Genomic DNA, 12,778 nt, shown 5'->3' on the forward strand with positions numbered 1-12,778 from the left:
GAGAGGTCTGTCACAATGTCTTTGATACAATTAATTTAAAAAAATAAAACATAAAATAAAATCCTTGCATTCATATAATTTGGGAAAATACAATATTCCAATGTTTTTTTTTTTATTTCTTACAAATAAACCATTACCTTAGTAATACCTTTATGTTTAAGCCAAATCATACATTGTAATTGTTTAGTATAACAATTCTGGGAAAAAGTACTAAAAATTAAGCAATTGTCATGCAAACATGGACGGCTGACTACTTTAAACATTTTCATCAGAAGTGTTGTTTATAAATAACCCCTATTGTCTTTAGAGCAAGCTGAAATACTTGTTTTCGAATTGTCATTTTCATATACAAGTTTTGAATTCAGTCTTAAGAATACCCATACCTGTCAACAAGGTTACAGTGTGTGGGGTGTTTTCAAAATAAATAAATATGAACATTCACATAGTTATCTTATTTGCATTGTTAAACACTTTATCTTTCTCACTTTCAAAAAGCAAGCTGCTATACAAGATGTTAGAGATGCCAGTTTTGAAAAACATGCTTTAATTACTTAGAGATACAGAACGTGTCCAGTAAGTTTAAAATGCATGAAAAGTTCTAAAATAATAGCTTAATTTGAATTATGTATCTTTTATCTTGTTGTTACCATTAGTATTAATTGCAGCTGTAGTACTAGAAAAGCTACAATTTCTGGGGAAATTGAGTAAAGTGTTCTTGCCTCCACCAGTAGTCTACAACTGAAGTGGGCGGAGTAACTGTTATCATTTATATAGCACATTTAACCCCTTAACACCGCAGCCAAATGTACAAGTTGTGAACGAAACAAAATGTAAACAAAACCTGGCATTTGCGCTATATGTCTGTCAAACCGTAATTCACCTCTTTCATATTAAATGCACCCCCCCCTTATTATAAATCATTTTATTCAGGGGAAACAGGGCTTTCATTTAATATCAAATATTTAGCTATGAACCATAATTTAATATGAAAAACATGGGAGAAAATAAGTTTTTTTATTTTTTTAGTTCTACATGACATTTTAACTGTCAATGTCATAATACTGTTTGCTTTTACTGCAATACAATACACATATTTGTATTCAGCAAAGTCTCACGTGTAAAACAGTACCCCCTATGTACAGGTTTTATGGTGTTGGGAAGTTACAGGGTCAAATATAGCGTGTTACATTTGAAATTGAAATTCGCCAGATTGGTTACGTTGCCTTTGAGACTGTATAGTAGCCCAGGAAATAAATTTACACCCATAATGGCATACCATTTGCAATAGTAGACGACCCAAGGTATTGCAAATGGGGTATGTCCAGTCTTTTTTAGTAGCCATTTGGTCACAAACACTGGCCAAAGTTAGTTAGTATTTGTTTGTGTGTGAAAAATGCAAAAAACGCCAATTTTGGCCAGTGTTTGTGACTAAGTGGCTACTAAAAAAGTCTGGACAAACCCCATTTGCAATACGTTGGGTTGTCTACTATTGCAAATGGTATGCCATCATAGGGGTAATTTTAATTCTTGGGCTACCATAGGGTCACAAAGGCAACGTAAGCAGTCTGGCGAATTTTAATGTGAAAAAAATGAAACAAGCCTTATATTTGACGCTGTAACTTTTGAAAACACCATAAAACCTGTACATGTGGGGTACTGTTGTACTCGGGAGACTTCGCTCAACACAAATATTTGTGTTTCAAAACAGTAAAAAGTATTGCAGCAGTAATATCGCCCGTGTAAGTGCTGTTTGTGCGTGAAAAATGCAAAAAACGTCACTTTTACTGGCGATATCATCGTTGTAATACATTTTACTGTTTTGAAACACTAATATTTGTGTTCAGCGAAGTCTCCCGAGTAAAACAGTACCCCCCATGTACAGGTTTTATGGTGTCTTGGAAAGTTATAGGGTTAAATATAGTGCTAGCAAATTAAATTCCTTATACTTTCGGCATGGGTTGTCAGGCAGGTCCCGCTAATTGTAATTAATTAGGATACCTAATTATGTAAAATTATTACATAAATATATGTGTAGAATTAATATATGTATATATATACATATGTGTATATATACGTACATATATATATATATATATTTTTTATATTTTTATTTATATATAGGTATATATATAGTGATATATACGTATATATTTATGTATATAGATATATATATTATTTCGTTCTACGTGTATTTTATAATAAATATATATATATTAATATCACAATACAGTTAGAATGAAATAAAACACATCTATATATTTTTTAATATTTTATTTTTAATTATTTTTTTTATTTAATTTTTTTACGTATTTACATATTTATTTTTTTATATTATTTATAAATATATCTATATAACAATAATTATATATATATTTAATCAGTATCAGTCTACGTGTAATTTGATATTAATATATATATATATATATATATAATTATATATATATATATTAATATTAAAATACACCTAGACGGTGTATGTGTATGTGTGTATATGTGTGTATATATATACTTAGATCATATATATATATATATATATATATATATGTTTTTTTACACTTTTAACATTATTTTATTTTATTTTCAGCCAGCAGGGGGACCACCTGTCATTACATTTGGTCCCCCTGCTGGCAATGCCTGAGCCAGCTATACCGGCCATGTGATTGTGAGGTCCTCGCAAGGACCTCACTCTCACATGACCGGGAGGGACCGGAGGAGGAAGATCTGCCGCGGGGGGCTCCCTGGGAGTCCCCCCAACCGCGATCGCCGGCGTGGGACCACCGGCGACCGGGTAAGTTAAAAAAAAAACGGCGGGCGTATATTTACGTCCTGCGGCGTTTAGAGCCGCTTTTAAAAGGACGTAAATATACGCCCGCCGGACTTAAAGGGTTAATTGCAACGTTGTTGCACACTTACATTAAAACATTTTTAAAAACATTAGCAGGTGTACCAAAGGCTCTGTCTATGACATCACTTGCTGCTGCAGCCTGGCACAGGTCAGAGTATTTTGGCGGTAGCCATCTTCAAACGGTCGTATTTTAAAAACTATAAATCCTACAGCGAAGAGCTTTATATTGTGAGAATCACAAGACCCAGACCTAAATTTGGATGCATAGAATGTCTCTGCAATATTAACAATGGAGGCACAGTCGCAGTTTAGAAATTGCCCTTCAAATGTGAGCTTTGCAGAGTGGAGTTTCAATGAATGTCAATGGACGGCGTGAGTTGCAAACAAATGGTCATATTGTGAAAACTATCCAGACTATGGCTTAGCTGTGGACATTTTTAGTGGCAGCAGGGATAGCTGAACGTTTTGATATAAGATTTGTGTAGGTGGGCCTAAAAATGAGGGAGTGGTGGCAGTTTAGAAATCATGTCCTGATTTTTCAGCTTTTGCCAGCTCCCACTCTTGCTTTGCCAATCATTCCTATGGGACAAATTTCGCCACAAGAACAACGATATTCCATGAACCATTCGGCGAAACGTTCCACAACGTAATAGCACACCAATCGGGAACAATCCGCACATTTTGGTATATTTTTGTCTATGTAGTGTAAAAACTGTGGGAGGAGTTAGGGTGGTAAATTTGGCTATAATAAGAATAATAATATATATGTGAGATAACATTAAGTGGTCTTGCTATGCAAGAACACTTAATTACACTATCTATCTATCTATTGTCAATACAATGTTAAACAAAAATCTGCACACCACTCAAGCCATAAGACTTGCTTTTCCCACAGAAATCACAAATTTGCAGTGATGTTACTAACGCAAAGGATTCTGGGCGGGCATATGCAAATTAGTTCAACACAGAATACAATTTTTGCCTCATTCCATTTTAAACATGGAATGAGGCAAAAATGTGATTCTTTATCACAATTTTTCCCCACCATAACTGGTTTGGCAAGCACCTCCAAGCCTCAAAGCTAGTCGGTAACCAACCTCATGCTGATGATTTGCATTAACAATGAAACAGCTGTCCATGAGTGGTTCACTGGCTTTGCATCTTTTCCTAAGTTGTGTTTCAAAGCAGTTGTATACAGAAAACACAGACTCAAAGGAATCCTTTAAAGGAACTAATTTGCATATGCCCACCCAGAATCCTTTGTGGTAGTAACATCACTGAAAATGTGTGATTTCTGTGAGAAAATCAAGTCTTATGGCTTGACTGGTGTGCAGATTTTTGTTTAACATTGTATTAACTATCCACAGACTTCAAGTGAAAGGGGTTTTCAATCTCAATTTTTTTCCCATATATATATATACAGGTGATACTCGAAAAATTAGAATATCGTGCCGTGCAAAAGTTCATTTATTTCAGTAATGCAACGTAAAAGGGGAAACTAATTAATGAGATAGACGCATTACATGCAAAGTAAGATAGTTCAAGCCGTCATTTGTCATAAGTGTGATGATTATGGCTTACAGCTCAGTAATTTAGAATATTGTGAAATGTGCACTATTCTAGGCTCCCAGTGTCCCACTCTAATCAGCTAAGTAAGCCATAACACCTGCAAAGGGTTTCTGAGCCTTTACACGGTCTCTCAGTCTGGTTCAGTAGGAATCACAATCATGGGGAAGACTGCTGACCTGACAGTTGTGCAGAAAACCATCATTGACACCCTCCATAAGGAGGGAAAGTCTCAAAAGCTAATTGTGAAGGAAGTTGGATGTTCCCAAAGTGCTGTATCCTGAGGCCATGATAATTCACCATCAGTGGTCAACCCAATGTACAAGGTTGCTTTCGAAGCTCCTACCTAATTAAACATCAGGATCCTTACATACTGACTCTACCCATGACCCAACGAGTCAACTGGGTTAACCGTCCACATTCCATACTATCCCATGCATAATATACGGTGCTGGTGAAGGTTTTGATTCCTACCTCCTCACTGTACCGTATATCGCCACTCTTCCGCTACTGTCAATTCACGGGACTATCCTCACTACCTCTAAGTCATGTTATACGCATGGTTACCGTTTAACAGGGCTCAGAATGAACCTTAGCCTTTATTCAGCACACTCGTTTAGGATAGGGGCCGCAACTACGGCATTGAGCCAGCATGTTGCAGTCCACATAATTAAAACCCTAGGTTGCTAAAAGTAATCAGAATATCCAACATACATACCCCAACCAGTACAGGACACCAGAAGGGCATTCGCAAAAAAATGTCATCTTATGTACTTACGTTGTATTATGTTCTTTACTCAATAAAGGTATGTTGAACATCATATGTATTCCTTTTTGCCCACTTTATTTCCCGGCCTACAGCATACGTCGGTTTCGGCACACCTCAACCGACTTTTATCACAGGTTGTTAGCAACAATCTTACTTCATATCATATTCCATGTTGCCCCGAACACTTATTGGGAGGCTTGGCCTGAAGTTGTGGGAGGGGCTTATGGACCTTTAAAAGGGACTCCCCCTTCCCTACCCTACCATGATTGGTCTGACGAGCTGTTGCCCCACCCTCCACTCCTTCTATTCACCATACTCTTCTAGTGTAGGCCCACTCTATTTACCGGTCTACAGCATACGTCGGTTTCGGCACACCTCAACCGACTTTTTCCTATCACAGGTTGCTACTAGTAACAATCTTACTTGATATGATATTCCATGTTGCCCGAACATATATGTAGAAGTGAGTATATATATACTTAAATAGTGAAAGCATGGGCTGCACTCACGGTCTTCTCATGCAAAACTTCTTTATTTCATCTAGTAACAAAAATCAACGTTTTGGTCCACGCAGGGACCTTCTTCAGGATAAATCATTTTTGTACATATATATATAGGTAAGAACTGAGGTATGAACAGATATTGTTTAGACATTCTCAGTCTACTGCTAGTAGTGGTTTTTGAATTGCCCCATTTATTGTGCAGTAGATTGTCTGAGCTGGATTCTCTGTGACTGTGTATAACGGTTAAAAAGTTTTATTATCAGCATTGTATGTGTCTGCTGATAATATTTTTTCCAATACCAACACTGAGCTTCCTAAAAAATATGTCCCCAAACCATAGCATGTGTTTATCTGCTGAAAATGTGTCCCTAAACTCCAGCTATGCTCTGCACTGTGTGTGCGGACAGTGCCCCCACCACCCTCAATCTCAGCACTCTGTGTATGTCAAGCATGCTGCTAGATTTTCCCAGGTTTCCAGGTACCATTCTACTAATTACTGCCCTGTATTCTAAAATCAGGTTTTTGTCTAACGACATTTATAATAATTTCATATTTTCTTTTTTGTTTCAGAGCAGAAATACTGTTACTTGTTAGGCTAGTAGTTTACTGCATTGTAAGTAATATATAAATATATGATTTTCGGTTTAGATAAATTAATAAATATATCTAGTAATATTTATTGAGAAAAAGTGAGATTACTGTATAAACACATGTATACATAAATGCAAAATACTATTAAAAAATACCTATAATTACAGAACGTTATATTATTAAATATGTGATTTTAATCATTTTAGTTGCAGAGATGTGCCTCCACCTATGCTTTGCAATGTGATGGTCTTATCTCTGGCACACAAAGGGTTAAACAAATTAATAAAGAGTGATCTTTTTTTTTTTAACTCTTCATACAAGGCCAAAAGGTCAGGTGGTGGGGTAGTTTCCAAAGTGAAGGGGTGGTGAAGTATTATTTCTAGGATAAAGTCTGCACCACACCATCTTAAAGATTCACCAGTAGCCATTCTCTCATGCAGAAATTTGGACAAACTATCACCAGTTTAAAACCAATGACAATTTACAGTATCTCTCTTTGTATTTAAAGTTATAGTATAACAATGGTTAAATCTATTCAATGACAGTGCAGACTATAGTGGTCCTTAAGGAAGCACTATGGCGTCAGGAACACATACATATATTTCTGACCCTATAGTGTTAAAACCACCACTATCCCGCCCTGGTCCCCTCTTGCCACCCTAAATATAGTAAAATCTTACTTGTATTCAAGTGTGAAGCTGCTACCTCTGCCCCCTGTTTGCATGTGAACTGCCTCCGTCTGCTGACATCATCAAAAGTGGTGGTCTGAGCCAATCATAATGCTTCACTATAGGTATGGCTGAGACTGTCAGGGAGGCAGATCAGGGGCAGAGCCAACATGTCAAACACAGCCCTGGCAAATCAGCTTCTCCTCATACATTAAATTAGTGCATCTCTATGAGGAAAGTTAAGTGTCTGCATACAGAGGGTGGAGAAAATAAATGGCAGTGCTGCACACTAGACAGGACTGCCCCAGGAAGCAGCTTTAGCAGACATCTGAGGAGTGGCCAGTGGAGTTATCACTAGGCTGTAATGTAAACTCTGCATTTTCTCTAAAAAGACAGTGTAACGGATCCACTGGCACCCCGACTGGGTACCTCCGTTGAAAGATGCTCCTAGTGCTTCCTGAGGACTCCAAGCACTCTGGCAGACACCATAATCACCGAATCCAAGAAACCTTTAAATTCTCCCAAGCGTATGAATGCTGTAGACCATTGAATAGGAACCATACGAATAGGCTTGTACCCCTAGCAGTCAACTGGAACAGCATACAATAAATCCTTCCCCCAATAATGAGACGACACATCACTTTGAGGGTAAAAACAGGAACTCTGGACTGGCTCATCCAGCCTGGCTTTTATTACACTTGTACACTTACAGGCCACACCCAGGGGGAGGCATAAAATAACCAATCACATACATGGTTCAGCCCACACATTCCCTCCCCTCAGATAAACAGTTAAACCAATTATTACATACAATAAAAATACAGTTTTCACATACACACTGTAACTTTAAAACCATACATCCAATTTCAATAAAAGTTGCATATTCAGACTCAGCATACATCAAACATAAACCCTTCCAAAAATCAGCCAAATCCCTCCAGTGGATCAAAAGTTAGCTGGAAGTCCTTTATGACCGACCGCAAGCACAATTTCCTGCCCAAAACAGTTCCATAGATTTGGGCTGTGCGGTCGGTCAATTTCATGCGAAAAAACGACTAAGTCCCATTTCGAACGGGACTTAGTCTCTGGAGCTGCAAGTTCCGTATGGGAGAAGGTAAGGGTCAGCGGTGTTCGGCAGAATGTGTAGCCGATTTCAGTTCCACAGAATCTTTAGCATACACCGCTGACCGCATTCGAGGAAACCAAGATGGCCGCCGCCACGTGCAATTAACCTGCAGTAACCTCACAGCCTGGGAGGTAAATTGCCTGCACACTTTAACTTCTGGGTGGTCTGCCTGTGTGGTACTCGGTTCAGTAAGCCCTATTTACTGAACCAAGTGAGGGAAAGCCAGGAACAAGTTATTTTACAGGTCTGGGGACATAGTCTTAAAGGGACATTGTTCACCAAAGTTACAAGATGTCCCCAGCCGGTTCTTAAAGGGCCATACACACCCAATAAAAGTCCATACGTTTTCAGGGGCCATAGTCAGCAGGTAGGAGGCGGGCAAACAGGCTTCTCCAGGGCCCAGTGGCGAGGTTGGTTTCGCCACAGACAGTGTTTACAGCAAAAAGCCTTAAGGATATGATTCTACTCACCAGAACAAATGCAATAAGCTGTAGTTCTTTTGGTGACTGTAGTGTCCCTTTAACAGTTAAATATTTTTAATATGGGGGCGTGGCCGAGACACTGAAGGGAGCAGACGCATGTCGGACTAGCTCCCGCTGCAAATACGGCGAACGCATGCTAAACGGCATTTTCTCGCCTTCACATCACAGCAAACCGGGCCCAACAACACCCAAGATGGGCAAAAAGACAAAGAAACAAAGAACCCTCGCGGGGGAGGGCTCCAGAAGCATCTGCGAACTGCTGCAGCAACCGCTGCCTGGACCCAAAATGGCGTCGCCTGCAGACTCGACCAGCCCCTCCTCAGACGAAGAAATCCTTGATGCCCCCGATGACATCCCGAGATCGGAGGGCCCAAGGGTATCCTTACTGCCAGGCGACCCTCAAGCCCCAGCTACCAAGGGCGATATCCAAGCCCTGCTGAATAACATTAGAACTTTTTTTAATGCAGACCTAGATATCATCAGGGAAGAAATCTCCATGATCACGGAGAGAGTGCGAGGTGCAGAGGAGTCTGTTTCCGCCATAACCCAATGCCAAACAAGCGAAGCAGAGCAGCTCCTGCAGCTTCAGACCGCACAAAATTCCACCCAACTTCAACTAGAGGCGATGGAAGACGCGAGACGGCGCACAAACCTCAAATTAGAGGCATTGCAGAATCGGTGGATGACCAAGAACTGCCGCATTTCATACGCCGCCTACTCGCAGCCTTATTGCAACAACGAACTGCCAAGAATATACAATTAGATGGCTGCTATAGACTAGCCACCTCAGCCAGAGCCCCGACAGGGGTACCTCGAGATGTGAAGGTGCGTTTCCTTATGCTCCGAGACAAAATGGCGGTCCAACGAGAGACCAGAAACAAAGCACCTTACCTCTTTGAAGAAATGCAGCTTCACTTCCTACAGGACCTATGCCGCTCCACTCTTACTTGGAGAAGAACCCTCCAACGGGTCACGCAAGCACTGAGATCAGCAGGAATAGCCTACAAGTGGGGACCCTCAAGAACCCTGATAGCTATGAAGGACAGCCGCAACTACACTATCTCCGCGGCGGATGAGACTGCAGCCTTCCTGCAAAAGCTGGGCATAGCACAGCCTGAGACAAGCATCAAGAAAACCATGGACACTTGGGACGTTTCCAAGATAGCCCCGTTTACCCCCAGAGCTGGGACTAATACAGGTTGAAACAGCAGGGGACGCTCGGTGGCGAGAGAGTCGCAGACCGAAAACCGCAGCGTAAAGTTACACAAATGTTTTGTTAAATTAGGCATTGAACCCTTCAGTTTAATTGTTTGCTCCTAATCACACCAAGCCGGTATTTGTAACACCTTAACCGCCCCCCCCCCTCCCCCCCCTGCGCTCAGGGGTTACTGAGCGACACTTCACTTCACGATACATGTAGTAAATGTTCAATAGTGCTTATTGTCCGCCCTTGAGGTTCCCGACTTATATGTTAGCATACGCATACATTTAAGGTTTTAAGCATCACACACTGGCAGCATATGCACCCCTTATATATTGTAGTAGCCTTGTAGCATCAACAAAAATTCTCCGCATATCATTTTAAAGTCGCACACTACCGGCAAACTTCACACCTAAATGTTCTTAAACCAGAAGCTACGGCCACCCATGCTCATATGCTCATATATTCTCAACACGCGTTATTAGCACCATTTTCACTTGTTTTTACAGGCGGCCACACCAGTATAGATATTCCTTAACTGCTTTTAAAGCGGCACATTACCAAAGGTATAATCCTTAAACGCTTCTAAGCCATGTATTATATGATACTGCAACTGTTTTCCCTACTGCTTATTTTGGTAGGCTGTTTTATTTCCATGTTTTGCCTTCTTTTTAAACCATGTACCATCGGCACCGTGCTACTTACATGCTTGTAGAGTCGACCATTCTCAACTTATATATGCCTTATATGTTCCTAACAATTCACATGTTAATAGCGTATAACTTCCTCAAATTTTATAATTGTAATGTCAGCATGCATAATCCTTTCCAATTTGCCTTAAAAACAAAACAAAAAAAAACGGTGCAGCTTCTTATAACAGGTTACTGGGTTTTCTACTCGAAATGTTTTGATGAGATGTTAATAACATGTCGTTGTAACAATCTGACGCTACTCGCACCACCAAAATAAAGAATTGAAAAAAATATATATATTTTTAATATTTGTATTGAAATATTAAGTTTTATGCATCAATTAATTTTCAAAGCATTTACACATTGAAGATTTTTGTTTGCACAAAACACATATTAAAAGGACATTGATAATTTTTTTATCATTCCTAATTCTCATTGTTAGGAGTAGAAGGATAGATAGAGGTGTATAATAGGTTAGACTAAGTCCTATGTTTGGGAGATGGTGAGGCCCCTGCATTAATTAATCGTGTATATATTGCATCTTTTCCTTTGACAGGAATAGGGGTGTGGAATGATGCTCTAGTACATTTCAGAATGGTCTTTAATACAGGGCAAGAGGCAGAAACCCAGAACCCAGTAATTCCACAGGGGCCCAGAGCAGCTAATGTCTCTCTTGTCAAATATCTTCTTGTCTGACGATATCCCTCTCGTCAATAACCTCTTGTTTGCTGATGTCCCACTTGTCAAATAACAGTCTAACATGTTTACCATTCCTTCTAATACTTGCTGCTGAATAATAAGAGCCTTTTCCTATTTACCTATTAATGATGCAGATTGGAGCTACATTTGAAGACACTCATTCTGTTTGTTCCTGAGCATTATGATGCACAGTTTACTGCCTTACCTGTAGATGGAAAAAGATTCTAACATTTGCTATAAACCTTTTCAGTACCACAAACATATAAACATGTTACTTTCCTTTACTTTGCAAAGAGAGCAGCCGGCAAAAATCCCACTCCATCGGCATGACCGAACATGCAACAACTAAGTAGAGAAACAGCAACTGCATTTGTTGCAGATGAACCTTCTTAGGCCCTCTCACCATTGACACAAGCAAGTCCAACATCTCCCAAGGCAACCAAAAAATCATCTGCTCCTAATCTATTCAAATAAGGATAATTACATAATACAGGGGCCTTAGTCTTATCTTCCACTACTGGAACACCAACATTCTGTCAACAAAAATAAAAAAAATGGAGCGGTATCATATATAGTAAAGAGTATGGGGGACCCATGAAAAATATGCCATTCTGGTAGTGAAGCAGAAAGGATGAACCGAAAATCTAACACACAAAAGAAAACAACTAAACAACTAAAAAAACAAAAACAAAAAAATGAAAAATAGAATAAAGACCATGGGTAAGCACATGTCAAAAATGACTCACCTTGGAAACTGCAACCCAACAAACGAAAACACTCCAGATGCACTGGCAACACGCAGAAGGAATTAGACTCCTTCTTTGGGACAAGACCCAAAAGAGGAAACTAAAAGAGTGTAAAAAGTCAGAGATGAAAATGGTCCTGACTTCTAACCCAATCAGACATTGCTACTTCTCCCAAATAACAAATTCCATACTCACAATGGACTTCTAATTGGGGGCAAAGACAGGCACTTAATGAGGGGAAAATGGAATCTTAGACATGTTAGAAAAAAACACTGCATAAGATCACTGCCAGATTCTAAGATGTCTTATACAAAAAAATAAAAAAATTCTAAATAGCATAATACAGTATGAATTAAAAAGCACCAAAACCATATATGGAGAGAGAGAAAGGGACACATAGATTAGATCTTCACTGGTTAAATCCACTACATTTATCAATTGCATTTACAAGATTGAAAACTATTCAGGCATAACACCATACCCACTGGATATTCTCACTATCAGGATCTCAGTGGGGTGAAAAAAATAAAAAAACAAGATGTACAAACAAAACCAAAAAAGTCACGAATGAATAAAATAAAAAAAATCAATAAACTATAGCTCTATGCATTTCTTCCATGTGCACGAACTTCTTCAGGGTGAGCAATGAAGTGTTGAGCCGTTACAAATCATCTGACTCCTCTGGTATTAGCATCAGGTTAAATATCCAGGTCGGCTCCTTACTCTAGGTGCGATAAGCCAATCCCAGCAGGAACCTCATTCATAATCAGCTGTTCTCCATCATTCGAATCCTTAACCCGATTACCACTTCCGTTTCCGTCTTCGGGCGCATCTTTCGTACATCTCGTCCACCTTTTAATGACACATGCATTCCAAGCACACATTCCATT

This window comes from Pelobates fuscus, chromosome 5 (assembly GCF_036172605.1).
Source record: "Pelobates fuscus isolate aPelFus1 chromosome 5, aPelFus1.pri, whole genome shotgun sequence".
In the NCBI taxonomy this organism is placed as follows: domain Eukaryota; kingdom Metazoa; phylum Chordata; class Amphibia; order Anura; family Pelobatidae; genus Pelobates; species Pelobates fuscus.